The 12,893-nt window shown below is 39.9% G+C and overlaps 1 long non-coding RNA gene across 6 annotated transcripts in view; it reads right to left on the reverse strand.

Moving 5' to 3' along the window:
- Nucleotides 1-8,982: 8,982 nt before the first annotated feature.
- Nucleotides 8,983-12,893, reverse strand: part of LOC127034087 (uncharacterized) — a 17,576-nt gene continuing 13,665 nt past the window's right edge. For all 6 annotated transcript variants that reach the window (XR_007769290.1, XR_007769291.1, XR_007769294.1 and 3 more), the window contains one exon: nucleotides 8,983-9,283. This is a non-coding gene — a long non-coding RNA (uncharacterized LOC127034087). The remainder of the gene's footprint in view (nucleotides 9,284-12,893) is intronic.

A 12,893-nucleotide genomic window follows, 5' to 3' on the forward strand; every position in this document is an offset into this window, starting at 1 on the left:
ACCATAGTTAATGTCATCTCCTTCAAACCCCTCTTCAGAGTCTCTCTTCTTTCAACTACCATTCCAACATCAGTCCCTGTCCAGGAGCTCTTTAGTAGGGTCTGTCCAGGTGCTCTCCATAGCCCTTCTCAGAACATGGCACCTCAGATAAACAGTAGTAAAAGTTATTATAATTTTTACATTATTACATAAACCTATTTCTTAAAATGACGGCCATTATGACAATCTTATTCCTGCCCTTTTCTCTTTCCTATGCACCAACACAAATGAAAACATTTAAAGGTCTGAAAACTTATGCTTTGACCAAAAATATATATTCCAGTTCTTTCAGGCAAATGCCTAACATTTCTTAATGTGAACTTTGAACAGCCATTTGTTTGGTGATGGAGGAATCTGTAGTGTATTGAATTTTTTAAAATAGAAACACATTGAAGCCCTGCAGGGCAACAGTTTAGGATAGCAAGTGAAGAATCTCACCCAATTGAAACTACAGGCTTGTTGCTACAGTTTCATTGTAAGTAATATACGACAAGTACAACTCGCTTTATCCTGCATCTGTAATGTACCGTTAGTTGTGCAAAATATGGTAAATTATGGTCGATGTGACACAGATTGGTCAAAGAATTTTATACCCCATTAAGTTGTTCTTATAGTCTAATTGAATAGATATGCTCCTGTATGTATTATGGGTTGAATAGTATGATATTTGTTTAAAAAAAACCAAAATATATGGGCACAAGTCTATTTGTGTCTGCTCGAGAGAATGTAATGGGTCCAGTTTTGCAGATTAATAATGCATGTCTAATAACTGTCCTAAATATTTCTAATTTTAAAATAAGAATACCATATTTACGCTGGAACTAACATTCTCTGGAACTATTTTAATTTAGTGCTTTTTATATATATAAGGCCTGACTAATCCTGCAAGGTGATGAGCACTCCTGTAGGGTGCTGGGCACATTGAGATCCTGCTGTTTTTTTCAAAGAGAATGGAAATGATCAGCACTGCGAAGAGTTGAGCACATAATACAGAAGGGGTTCATGTTTCTATACAGCTATAACCTGCTTAAAGGAATTTACATTCTAGAAAGATAACAGTGGGTCAGATTCTGCCACTCTAATTTACATGGAGTAATCCCATATAGTGTTAATAATTCCAACAGTGCCAATAATAATGAAATAGGTGGGACTACTTGTAAAGAAGGGTGCTGCTAGACATGAGCAAAGGCAACAGAATCTTGGCCCACAGCGAATAAAGAAGCCATCAGTACATAGAGAGAGGGTAGAAGTGGGGACTGAGTGGTAACAGGACATGGGGACAAGAGAAGGAAGTTCTTGGGAAAGCAATATTTCTTAGCCCTGGTCTACACTGCAGAGTTAGGTTGACGCAAGACAGCTTATGTTGACCTAACTCTGCAAGTGTCTACATGAAAATGTCGCTCCTGCTGACATAACTCTTCCTCCACCAGAGATGTAGAGTCAACATTGATGTAGGTAGGTCAGCACAGTGTCAACGTAGGCACTGAGTTGCAGAGTTTCAGAAGCTGTGCCACAATGCCCCCACCAACAGTTCAATTGGTACAAGTGTTCCTGGTGAGGACGTGCACTGCCAACACAAGGAGCAAAGCGTAGACACGCACAAGTGATGTAATTACTGCAGCAGCTATACGTCTATGTAATTTAGGTCGACATAATTTTATAGTGTAGCTATGGCCTTATTCTGTGCAGTGCATTTTGGATTAGATGGCAGCCTCACATTCTGCTCACATACACTGACTTAAAATGAACATGCACTATGTGTCAACTTCAATAAGAAGTAATAACAGTTCTTTAATTAATCCATTCACCTGGAGCTTCTTTAACAAAGTATTTTTCCTAAAGTTTAAAAATGTTAAATACCAGAAAAATCAGTCATCTACGTGCAGTGACTACGCAGCATCTAACAATAATGGATATACTGAAAGGATAAAAATGTGAACCACTCTGAGCCTACAAATCTCAGTGACTGACTGTAAAGTATCTATAAAGTCTGCATTAAGCCTTTAAAACTCTAGCCCCAATAAATTGCAAACAAAGAAATAAAGGCTCATGCTGATTTTTGAAATATAAAAGGCTAGTGGCAATTTGAAATCTATTTTCTGCTCTTCCGGATTAAACCACACTTTTCCCATGTAAGAAATATGCTTATGCATGAAAGCAAACTAGTACATACAAGCTTTTATAGTTTTAAATTTAAAAAGCCCTACAAAACAAGTAAGTTAATTATAGCTGGCATCTTGGACTCACTGATGAAAAGTGCATTGCTTGCAGCAGAACATACACCTGTCAGCCAAAAAAGAGAGGGCTACAGGATTCAGAAATCGAAAGAAACAACAAAAAAACTCAAATGTTTATGACCCAAAAATTTTTCATATCACAGAGGAGCCAACATGAGCTCTCCAGGCTATAAAAACCTAGAGATCCAAGTGATTTAAATTTTTTTCATTAGTTTAGGGAAAGAAATGCCACAAAGAGCCCTTTAAAAAGGGAGGAATAACTGGGTGCTATTACCCTGCCTCATTTTTTTAAAGGATGCTTTAAGTGAATGGGTACCAGCTAACTAATCTTGGAAGAGAGAGAATCTAATATATGCATAGGAGGATGGCTATCCCATTACTTTAAACCAAATAATTATTTCTAGATGAAATCCCATAATATTACACTTTGTAGAAGTAGGCAAAAGATGTTTACATTAAAATATATGCACAAGTGGCTTGATTACTTTTATGGGGTCAAGTGAGATGCTGTGTCGAGTAGTAGCATATATAGAACTCACAATACTCCATTCCCTGGCCAGTACCCCTCCAAAAAGCAGACACAGTGTTTCAGGAATCCCTCTATTGGTACCATGCTGTCTTCTATGTCAGGGCTTCTCAAACTTTAGCAACCCAAGGACCCCCATTTTGATTTACAATTTTTCATGGACCTTCAAGCCTCCTGCTCACCACCAGGCTCCACCCTTTCCCTTCCCCCAAGACCCCACGCCACCCCTCTTCTTCCCACCCTCACTCCACCCCTGCCCCTCCTCTCCCCTGCCTCTTTCCACCCCCCTCCCCTGAGCACACTCTGTCCCTGCTCCTCCTCCTCCTCCCTCCCAGCCCTTCCTGCTCACCGCTGAACAGCAGTTCCCTGGCATGCAGGAGGCACTGGGAGAGGGGAGGAGTGATCAGCGGGGCCTGCAGACCCTCTACGGTACCCTCACAGACCCCAGTTTGAGAAACGCTGCTCTACATCTAAGGTTCATACTCCAGTCCTTGGGCTCCTACTGAAAACTAGTGTTGAGGGGGGGGGGGGGGCGGTGCCGCTCCTGCTACTCTGCATAAATTAATGTTTTAAAAGCCAAGCAGCGGGGTATTCAGAGTGTTAGGCCCTTGAAAGAAAATTTTGCAGGTTCTCTAACAGTTTGGAGAACCTCTAGGTGTTTAGTCTTTAGATGGAAAAACCAAAGACCCTTCTTTTCTCTAACTCTCCACAGGAAGACAGAAATCCCACACTCATTTTGGATAAGGGTATTTGATAAAGCAGCATATTGGCCCATGCCTTGTCCCCAGTGTCAGAAAAGGCTATTTTCATCATCTAGTCTGACCTCCTACATGACACACACCATAGAATTTCACCCAGAGATTCCTGAATCTAGCCCAATAACCTGAGCTTCTAAGAGAGATACTCTTGTTGAAAAGCATCCCATCTTGATGTAAAGACTTAGGATAATAGAAAATTTACTATATCCCTTGGCAATCAGTTCCAATAGTTCATGACTCTCATTAAAACTTTGCATGCTATTTACTCACTTTATTTCTATAGTCCCTACCCTGTCATCAGCTTGGGTGAAAGTGATCATGAAATGGCAGAGTTCATGATTCTAAGGAATGGTAGGAGGGAGAACAGCACAATAAAGACAATGGATTTGAAGAAAGCAGACTTTAGCAAATTCGGGGAGCTGGGTAGGTAAGATCCCATGGAAAGCAAGTTTAAGGGGAAAAAATTGAAGACAGTTGTCAGTTTGTCAAAGAGACATTATTAAGGGCACAAAAGCAAACTATCCCACTGCAAAGGAAACATAGGAAGTATGGCAAGAGACCACCCTGGCTTAACCAGGAGATCATCAATGATCAAAAAAAAAAAAAAAAGAAAAAGAAAAAAAAAGAAAAGAAAACGTACAAAAAGTGGAAAATAGCTCAAATGAACATAAACAAATAAAACAAGTATGTAGGGACAAAATTGGAAAGGTCAAGGCACAAAATGAGATCAAACTAGCTAGAGACAAAAAGTAATAAGAAAACATTCTACAAATACACTAGAAGCAAGAGGAAGACCAAGGACAGGGTAGGCCATTACTCAATGAGCAGGGGGGAAAACAATAACAGAAAATGTGGAAATGGCAGAGGTGCTTAATGACTTGTTTCAGTTTTGAACAAGAAGGCTGGTGGTGATTGGATATCTAACATAGTGAATACCAGTGAAAATGAGGTAGGATCACAGGCTAAAATAGGGAAAGAACAAGTTAAAATGACTTAGACAAGTTAGATGTATTCCAGTCACCAGGACCTGATGAAAAGCATCCTAGAATACTCAAGGTGCTGACTAAGGAGATATCTGAGCCACCAGCGATTATCTTTGAAAAGTCATGGGAGACAGGAGAGATTCCAGAAGACTGGAAAAGGGCAAATATAATGCCAATCTATAAAAGGGGAAATAAGAACAACCCAGGGAATTACAGACCAGTCAGATTAACTTCTGTACCCAGAAAGATAATGGAGCAAATAATTAAGCAATCAATTTGCAAACATCTAGAAAATAATAAGGTGATAAGTAACAGCCGGCATGGATTTGTCAACAACAAATCTTGTCAAACCAACCTGATAGCTTTCTTCAACAGGGTAACAAGACTTGTGGTTGGGGAGTGGGGTGAGAAGAAGCAGTAGACATGGCTTTTGATACTGTCTCACATGACCTTCTCATAAACAAACTAGGGAAATGCAACCTAGATGAAGCTACTATAACGTGGGTACATAACTAGCTGGAAAACCATTCCCAGAGAGAAGTTATCAGTTGTTCACAGTCATGCTGGAAGGACGTAACAAGTGGGGTCCCACAGGACTCAGTTCTGGGTCCAGTTCTGTTCAATATCTTCATCAATGATTTAGATAATGGCCTAGCGAGTACATCTATAAAGTTTGCGGATGATATCAAGCTCGGGGGGGTGGGTTCCAAGTGCTTTGGAGGATAGGATTATATCTCAAAATGATCTGGACAAACTGGAGAAATGAAGTAAATAGGATGAAAAAATAGGGACAAATGCAAAATACTTCACTTAGGAAGGAACAATCAGTAGCACACATGAAAAATGGGAAATGACTGCCTAGGAAGGAGTACTGTGGAAACGGATGTGGGGTCATAGTGGATCACAAGCTAAATATGAGTCAACAGTGTAACACTGTTTCAAAAAAATGCAAACACCATTCTGGGATGTATTAGCAGGAGTGTTGTAAGCAAGACACAAGAAGTAATTCTTCTGCTCTACTCTGCGCTGATTAGGACTCACCTGGAGTAGTGTGTCCAGTTCTGGGTGCCACATTTCAGGAAAGATGTGGACAAATTGATGAGAGTTTGGAGAAGAGCAACAAAAATGATTTAAGGTCTAGAAAATATGACCTATGAAGGAAGATTGAAAAAATTGGGTTTGTTTAGTCTGGAAAAGAGAAGACTAAGAAGGGACATAACAATTTTCAAGTACATAAAGGTTGTTACAAGGAGGAGGGAGAAAAATTGTTCTTCTTAACTTCTGAGGATAGGACAAGAAACAATGGGTTTAAATTGCAGCAAGGGAGATTTAGGTTGGACATTAGGAAAGAATTCTTGTCAGAGTGGTTAAGCAGTGGAATAAATTGCCTAGGGAGGTTGTGAAAGCTCCATCATTGGAGATTTTTAAGAGCAGGTTAGACAAACATCTGTCAGGGATGGTCTAGATAATACTTAGTCCTGCCATGAGTGCAGGGGACTGCACTAGATTACCTCTGAAGGTCCCTTCCAGTCCTATGGTTCTATGAACACCTACTGCCTTGGAAATGTTTTGCTATACATGGAGTATGAAAACTCCTGACTAAAATCAATTGCTACATTTAGATACATTTTCTTGACTGCACTATAGTTTGTTCTGCTGATTCACTCCAAGTCTGAATTAAAGGAATGAGTTAAAAAATAAATTTACAGTACAAGTTCAGAAGGTAAACCACGTGTTTTGTCAAACATTTTTGTGGAGAAAAAGAAATAGATGCTTAAAATAATGACGCACAAGATTATGAAATGCTTGGGATCTAGAAATATTCATACAGAATACAGCAATCATAGTAGAGCCAGGAAGTCTAGTTGAAACCAACCTATTATTTGGAGTATTTATAAAGAAAAAAAAATCTGTCTGCTCTGAAACACTTTCTTTTTTAGAACTACATAAACAGTATGACAATCTCCACTAAAATGCAGTCATTATATGGGCTCAAGTAAGATTTTAAGTCACTGACCTAATGAAGTTCTTACTGTGTTGTACACAAAACATATGTTACTGCACAATATTGGTTTAATTATGTATAACTACATGGTATTACTACTGTGCAGGCCGACAAAGATTATTAAGAAATCACAAGCATCTCAGTAAGCATTTTAATAGTGGTTCCATAATTGCCAAAATTAAGCTGCAGTTTACATGAATTAAGGGCTGACTGAGAAGAGCTGAGCATTCCTAACTCATAAGTTAAGATAATGGCACTTGGAGCTATTCAGTGGTCCTAAGGATAAGGCCCTTCACTGTGCTCAGTGTAGCAGTGCCTCTGACTTCATCGCTGAGCTGATCAGTAACTCGCCAAGGGCGTCCTGCTGCATATGGCATTTCACCTGCGCCTAGAACTATGCCCCGTTTCCTTCACCATCGCATCCCAGTTGAAGAAGAGTTGCAGGGAGGATCTTGGAAATTAAGCAGTCAGTCTTCTGCCCCCTCACACTCTTCACATTTAAGAAACATACCACACGCACGGACCAACACAAAGCAGCTTTGACTCCAGTGGTCAGAATTTTCTCAGCAACACTTACTAGCAAAAGTCTGTCAATCCTTAGCCCTAGCATGAAAGTAGTTTTCCACATGGCTGCTCCTGAATACTGTCTTCTGACACTTCTTTGTTGGTATCCACTTTCTAAGAAATGCTACAGCTATTGAAATGACTTGTAAGTTTGCTTATGTCCCCAAATCTCTGACCTGTTGCCCTAAAAAATAATCATCATCCATCCACCCACCTTACGCCACTATTTTGGATTTAGGTGGTAATTTTTGGGCACTAGTGGGCTCTGCATGAAAAGATATGGGGGAAGGTTGGTATTGCTGCTCATGGGAACTGTTCTGTTCCTGAAAATTGATACTGTTCCTCCTTCTCCCAAGCTCCCTCTCTCCCTTCCCCAACCAAATTTAAGGGTGTGAGGGGCAGACAGTATCACTGTTACATATCTGCATGGTATCCCCTCTTTCTCCCCCATTTAGCTCACTTGTGGAGGGTTCACACTTCTCCCTTTTCTAGCGTGTGGCTGGCTGGAAGAAAGCTGGACTCTTCCCTCCGTCTGACCCCACTGATTAATTGCAGTGCTGTCTGTTTCAACTGCTTCACACTGCACATTTGCTGATTCTAGGACTGGTTTCCTATTCTCTCTCTTGTTTTTCCTGCAGTGCCAAACCAGTGATTTTCCAGCCCACAGAATGGAAAATCCTATCTTAACATGCAAGTTCAATAACCTATTTCAGAGGATAGTCTATTTTGGAGAAGCCCCTTCATGACTCCTGCTTTTCAGTGTTTATTGCTTTTACTCAATAGAATCTTCAGTAGCAGAGAGGAATAAGATCGTCCTCATCTAAGCATATGAAAATCAAGAACCGTGCCCCTGGTTCTGGTGCCCCAGTCGGCTGCAGGGACATCAGCTGTACTGAATATGAATGCAGCAGCATACATATACGTAGATTTTTGGAACAGTAATACAGGGCCCCACACTGGTGCCGTGTGTCCAGGCAGCTCTTATGAATTATGTATCAGTCCAGGCTGCCTCTTAGAGGCAGAAAAGCATGGAATTGTACACTGGATATATAAAGATTTGTAGCATTCACTGATGTTGACCACCCCCACAAGAAGACACACCATCTGTGTCATAGCCACTTTGAAATGGGTACAGTTTACACTCCCCTCCAGCCCCCTGAGCATGTAAGCTCTGTCTAACCCATCTTGGGCTCTCACTCACTTTCAGATGTGTATCCCTTTACACATCACCTCTGAATCCAGCCTGAGCCTAAGGAAGACATGTGAAGGGGGTTACGTTACATCTCACCGAGAGAATGCTAGTCTAATGGAGTCAATGTAAGTGATCACCACCTACCTGTTCACAGGGCTAGAGGATGGGGGCTATAGTATCTTAGGTTTTATTAGAACCCAGAATGGATGGGGTTGGTATGAAGCGAGATGTGCATAAGTAACAGCTAACACTTGCAGTTAGGTGTTTCTGTGTGACCATGGCTAACAGTTTCTGTCTTTCCTTCAGATATTTGTACCTGGGCAATCTTCATACTAGAAAAACCCAAGAGTCACTCTCATTGCTACAGAAAAGTGAAGAACACGTAAGGCACCTTTTTTCTTTGTCTCTCTTTCTGGAGATTGAAAGAACTTTGATCAAAGGAAGAATGTGTCAGTCAAAAGAGGAGGGAGACAAAACCCTATTCACTGCATATTTCTATCTGAAATTCTTAAAAGAAAGGTCCGCAATTTATTGTTGCAGGAGGCTGAGGCAACAGTAATTTAGATAATTATGAGTGTCATAAGAGTAAGTATTCTGTTGCATAAGAGGACTCTCACAAGAAAAACTTCCTCATGTGACATTCCCCACCTCTTCTAACAAATGAAGAGAGTACACAGCTTAAAATTCCAAAAATAAAAGTTTTAGACACGTTGATCACGATGACCATATCATTCATTTTATATACATTAAAAAAACCACAGTGACTTTCTTTACAAAATAGTAAATTTTACAAAAACAGTTTCCAAAAAAGTGTCCTTTTGTACAACAATTGGAGTTTTAAGAATGACTGTCATTTGATAAATAGGTGAAATTAACTATCATTTAAACCACTTAAAACTCCTCCTTTCTGTTATCCTTCTCATCTTGGCAGTAACTGATAAGGAAGATTTCAGGGAAGCTCAGTCATTGATGGCAGGATCTAGAAAAGAAACAATTTTATATACAGTTATCATTTCCATCCACCGTTTCTAGCTATTGTATTTCACTAATGGCACTTAATTAGGTTCCTTCTGCTACCAGCATCAACACAATGCACAACTGGCTTCATACAAATCACTGCTCACTGTTGTATTACCTCTTATGCCATGAAAATTTTGTAGCGATTGCATCCTATCAGGTTAACAGCTCATATAAAAAGGTAAAGTTGACATATTCCTATTAACGACCTACTATAAATTGCTAATATAAATCAGCATATTAGTGGACAGAAATCAGAGATTACATGTTAACATATAGTATATTACTTACTGGACATACTTGAACACAACACTATTATATTTCTCTTAGAGAAAAATATTCTCCCTTCTCACAAATAGGAGTGCAGATGAGATGGGCTAAAGTTTATCACAGAACAAGAGAGGTGGAGAACTAATGCAGCAAGTCCTCCAAAAAGATCAGCCTACACATCATCATATGTTCAAGCAACATCTCTGAGGAAAGGAGGACAAGGAATGGTCAAAGAAAAAAGACTTGAACCTTGCACAACTAGGACAACTGCAGTGCATCCCTAGAAGATCTGATGCACTACCACCTCACTTTCAAGCACACAAAATGACTAATATCACTATCATATTGCAATTTTCATGGGGGATCACCATCATGGCTGCTATTTTACTTCAATGCTAAGATCCGCTTGCATTCTGTTGTAACTGCTGCCATCTTCCGCACTCTGCAGTCTCCTCACATATATTGCAAGTTAATGCCAGTTGAAGTTTGAGGAAGGCATGAGAGACCACCACAAAGCAAATGGATTTCATCATCATTTCTCCCACTGTCCACTAGACCACGCATCTATTTATTCATTGTTGACCCAATGTATAGGGTTTCTGCTGCTGCCTTCCAGCAGCATATCTATTTATGTGGATATAGGGAGAAATGATCTTCACCCAGGTAGGAAGTTAGTTGCCTTTTTGGGTAGCAATTACATCCTCTTTCACAGACAGCACCTTGACTAAAAGAAGGAGCATATGGTCCTTAAGAGGGACATCAAAATAAATATAACAGGTCAGTGCAACCAACAAAGCAAATGAATGAAAAGTTTACCATATCTAAAATTAAATGAGTGCACATAATAAAGATGCAGAAGATAAAAAAAAGCTGGCCTTGTTTCTGAATTATTCATGAAGCATGCAGCTCCAGCTATTGCCACCAGCTCAAGGACATTTTACTTTGGGAATGAAGCTGTACGTAAAAAAAGTTACATTTTCTTTTACAAAAAAAAAAAAGGAACAATCGGGTGGGTCTTTAAAGAGAAGTGAAGTGCACTCTATCATCTTCTTCCCAAGCATTTAAAAAGGTAAAATACTTACAAAATCAATTCAAGTGTAGTTTCTCTGCTTCTCTCCTATAGCTTCCCTATTTCCTTAATCCTAGACATTCATGTAATAAACGTTTCATGAACTTTTAGCCAGTATGGTCAGGTTGGAATCTTTGAGCCTCATGGAACTTTGGTGTATTCTTTTAAGGTCATTTCCCATGTTTCAGAGTGAAGCAGACATTAACCTTTGTACACTGCCTTACATTTCAGGAAGAGATTTAATCAATGAATTTTTAGATTCATCCGCTATCAACCATTAGCCCTTAATTACCAAATACAATATACAATTTGGTGAAAGGTATATTGCTAACATAGAAAGCATGACCTCTCCTGTCCCATGCACATATGGCACCACAAAACAGTATGAGATGAGATGATGCAAACTCTGGCCCAGGAGCGCACAATGAGACTGTATAGCCTGGTGCTACTGCATAAACAATGAGCTCTCCAAACCACTTCGGGCTGACGGTCTGATTAGATGAAAGCCACAAGATATCACATCCAGGGCAAAGTTATTTAGAAAGTATACATATACTTTTGCTTGCTGTGATTTTTTTTTAAACTGTGCTTTCTCCTCCCCCAAAGAAACCACCCTTCCCTCTTCTCCTTACTCCTTCCCCCTTTTCTCCCTCCCCAGCATGCAGGTATTCTGAAGGTAGAAATCAAGTGAGTTCCTATCCTGGACAAGAAGGTCCTATATGTATAGGACTGCTGTATACAGAAGAGAATGTTTCAATGACAGCAGACACTGCATAGATTGGCGGGAGGAGGAGGGAGGCTAGAGTGGATTTGGGGGCTATGGTTCTTGATGGAAAGCGAATCCATTTTTTCACGTGTGCTTTATCACAGTAGCCTGGAGCCTGTACTTCTAACTAGTTAAATGGAAAAACTTTTACAGCATATATCACTCTTCGAGCTTAGAGACCGAGGAAATACAGCCCATGTGTCTCGTGTGCATTTTTATTAATTGGGGGTATGTCTATACTTCTCCTCTCTCATATGAGCCCACCATGAGGCAGCTATAGTTTATATTTTTTAAACTTTTATTTTCGTAATAAAGTTGTTTTCTCGATTTTTGGGGTCTGTGTTGTTATTGCATAAGTATCAAATTTTTTTGTGGGAGGATGGCAAGAGACAAATTGGGCAATGAAAGTTGAGCAAGACCATACCTCAAAGAAATGCGAGTGGCCATGTTTTCCATTTAGATTTGTAAATATAGATTGTTACATTTGGATGCAAACATTGGATGAAACCACCACAGCCTGTATTTCAACTAGATACATGACCATTCCAAGAATGCCTCGTGAGTTTTATATCCATGTACTCTCAAAAAAACAAAACACACTCAACTGCGCAGTTTGGTTAAGTAGCTAGCCAAAAGCCTTGTGCCAACTATCTTAGTGTACAGCTTGGTTTATTAAGCCCAAAAGTAAGTTGGTTTTGAAGGGCACCTCTCCTCCTAGCTAACTTCAAGTAACTTGAAAAAAGACTGATGAAGAATCTAGAAATTAAGCACATTTTGGAGGTAGGTAATGTTTCTCTACGCCTGATACCATGCTGATCACTGTAGTATCTCAGAACCTTCCAGTTATGAAAAGCACACTAAGGGTCTGAACCAACACCTGTTGAAACACATAGAATCTTTCCACTGATCAGCCCCTAAATGAACCTCAAGATGAACAATTTAGGTGCTTACATAGAGATGATCCCCTTGCCTAGTTTACTTCCTTCTTTGCTACTGACCATTGACAGGCAAAACAAACACACACCCCTACATCTCTTTCTACTGCTTCTTCTCACCTTTTTTCTTCCTTTCTCAGGGTTTTGTCCCATATGCACTGCTTTGTTCTTCTACATTTTCTTAAGTTTAGCTCTCACAAAGCTGAGCTGAAACTTAGGAGTGCAATATAAAATGAACTGCATTTTAGGCCCTAAAATGCTGACAGAGCTCTAACTGATCAGATTAAGAAAAAACATTTCCATCGATCACCTGGAAGTCATGTAAGTATCATACTTCAAGGAGATGTAAATCAAGTACTTGGACATCATCTACAAGAACCAAAAGTCTCTAGCATAAACACCATGAAGTAGGCAAAGATGCTAGATGGTCTCAAGCCGCCTGCTCTCCAGTTACAGTCCCCATGGCAATATAGACCCAGTGTCTTTAGGCCAGGCCCACATATAATGTTCCCCACCAAGTTCCAGGTAACCA

Source organism: Gopherus flavomarginatus, chromosome 14 (genome assembly GCF_025201925.1).
Source record: "Gopherus flavomarginatus isolate rGopFla2 chromosome 14, rGopFla2.mat.asm, whole genome shotgun sequence".
NCBI lineage: Eukaryota > Metazoa > Chordata > Testudines > Testudinidae > Gopherus > Gopherus flavomarginatus.